Genomic DNA, 2,816 nt, shown 5'->3' with positions numbered 1-2,816 from the left:
GCACGCGCCTGCCCAGCCCGCCGTCCTGCTGGCGGGGAGCCTCAGAGCCTGCTGGCTGGCTGGCCGGCCATGGGGCACCCTGGACTCCAGGCAAGGGGGACATCCCCCTTCCTCATCCCCAGAGTGACCGGCCCACACCAGCAAGGATGGACCTCATGCTCCCCTCTCCTCCTCTCCCAGCCCCCCGAGATCCAAGATCAAGACCTGGACATGCACAAGCATGGGTGTGGGGCTCCGCAGGCAGACCCCACTCTGAATTGCTCCCCCTCAATTCAAACACCTCCCAGGATGGAGGGAAATGGCCAGAGGACCTGTGCTTTGGGGTGACGCCTCCCCCACTCCAGGTGGCCTCTGGCTTCTATGAGACAAAATGGGAGATTTGAGGTATCTTCTCTCTAAAGTGGACCCCAGGCTGGGACCTTCTCCCCATATCCCCAGCTCCCTTCAGCTTAGGTAGGCAAACAAGGGTATGAAACAGCCACACTGAGGACTTGTTTTGTAAAGGAAAAGAAACAGCCTAGTAGGAAATCCCTTTAATCTCTGACTCCATCTTCAAAAGTGCTCATTACCCATGAGTTGAGCCTCTAATTACTAGCTAGCTGCTTCTGGCTAGAAAACACAGAGAGGCAGAGAGGGCCAGGAGGCTGCTCAGAGGAGGAGGACAGGGCAGGAGGGATGGCCAGGGAGGAGGCTGAGGACAGGGACTGTGGACCAGGGCCTCATGCATCTGGACACAGGTGCCCCCTGACTGTGGACTTTGGACTTGGAAGGCAGCCGGCTTTCCAGATGTGGTTGGGTGGGGGCCAAGATGTTAGCCACAGAAGGCGGGAGACAATTAGGTTTATCTCTGAAGGCGGGGTGTAATTTCCTCTAATGGTCTTTAATTATTCCCCCTCCCCCTGCAGGCAGGGAAGGGGGGGACCTCTATGGCAGGCCCACGCCCCCTCCCAGGGGAGGGCCCAGGGCTGGCCGGAGCAGCTGGGCCCTGGGTGAAGTCAGAGGCCCGTGCTGGCAGGAAGGCTGGCTGGGCTGCAGGACCAAGGCAGGTGCTAAACATTGGAGAGACCCAGATGGAAAAAGCCTTTTGTCAACAAGGGCTTCCATGCATCTGCAAGGTCCTGCAGGAATTGGCTACTCCCCTTCTAGAAGGTTCTGTGAGCTCCCTTTTGCCAGCTCCTACTCAAACCAGGACGCCCTCCTCGATGAGCCCATACTCATCAGGAGAGTCTGAGCCATGAAGGAGAAGGACGCTCATGGGAGGGGGGAGGGATGGGGGAGGGGGAGGGGGCAAGACCATGGTTGAGGGGAGTGAACTGAGCTGCTCAAAATGGGGGGGGGGTTCTGGAGTGGCTACCAGGGCCATGGAGAGGCCCTGGGGGACCAGTCAATCCCTGTCTGATCAATAAAAACATCAACATGCATTGCTTTCAGTGCTGTCTCCTTGGCCTCTGCCGGCTGGGCTGGGAAAGGGAAGAGGGGAAGTGAGGGAGGGGCAGGGAAGGGGGGGAGGGAAAGTGAGGGACTGGGAAGGAGGGGAGAATGAGGGATGGGATAGCTGGGGAGCACGGGCAGCAACAGCTGATTCAGGAGGAAGGATGGCACATACCACGCGGCCTGGGGCCTCACTGCTGAGATGGTATCAGGAAGGAGAGGCCCCACTTCTTCCTCTCCGGCCCTTGAGTATCTCTTCCATCTGTCTGCGGTTTGGGTGAGAGGGGGAAGAGCCTGGGCCCATGGGCAGCTGCGGGGCTGTCAATCCCACCTAGCAGCCTTGGCTCCTAAACCGGAAGATGTCACCCTGAATCTCTGGCACTTGCTGCCACCTGAAATGCCTCCATTACCCCCCCTCCCACACGCACACTTATTTTAACTTTTGTTGTGGACTAGGAAGCAAAAAGTTGATTAGTCCAAATGAACTTGTGTGTGTGTGTGTGTGTGTGTGTGTGGTTGCAACTCAGGGCCTCACATTCACTTGATTGGATTGCTCCACTGGTGTTCTACCTCTTGAACCACACCTCCAGCCTGACATTTTTCACTGGTTACTTTGGAGAGGGAGTCTGGCACACTTTCCTGCCCAGGCTGTCCTTGAACTGCCCACCTCTAGATCTCAGTCTCCTCAGTGGCCAGGACCACTGGCACCCAGTTTCCCCCTCTGACAGCTGACTGTTGGCCAGGGAAGCAGTGTAGGCCTGGGCTACTTCCCGAGGGAGGGACGGGACCGCCGAGGACCACTTTCCCGGGATGGCTCCTTCTCCAGTGTTGCTTGGAGGCAAGTGAGGAGGGCTGTGTGGGGCTTCTGCCTGACCTCAGCCCTCCCCAGAGCTAACTGGGCCACCGAGGCCATGTTACACTGGAAACAGGGAGTCCTGGACCCAGATGTTTCCCATACGTGGGCTTTACCAACCAGCTGGGAGCCTTGGGCAGCACTAGCGAGTCAGCTGAGGTCCAGTCCCCGCCCTTCCTGGCGGTCAGCAGCATGGAAAAGGGAGAAGACTTTGATTCAGCACCTTCTGAGCCCCTGCCGGGCAGGGCAGGGCGCAGGCCTGCCATTATCTCTGCTGGTGCTGGTGACTAGTCACATTTTCTACGGATGAGGAAACTGAGGCCGGAAGAGGGGAGCTACCACCCTCCCAGGGCTGCTTCACTGATGTGAGTGGGAGAAGTTGTTTCCCCTTCTTAGAGCCCTTCCTCTTGTGGTTCCAGGTGGGCCCTGGCCTCGGTTTCCCCACTGGACAAGTGAGCATCTTACTCTGACCTTCTCAGCCCCGGAGGTTTTCTCTCCAGTGACATCAACGGCAGCAAGATGAATCGAGTTC

Source organism: Dipodomys ordii, unplaced genomic scaffold (genome assembly GCF_000151885.1).
Source record: "Dipodomys ordii isolate 6190 unplaced genomic scaffold, Dord_2.0 Scaffold6, whole genome shotgun sequence".
NCBI classification, from domain to species: domain Eukaryota; kingdom Metazoa; phylum Chordata; class Mammalia; order Rodentia; family Heteromyidae; genus Dipodomys; species Dipodomys ordii.
Note: the sequence above shows the minus strand (reverse complement) of the source record.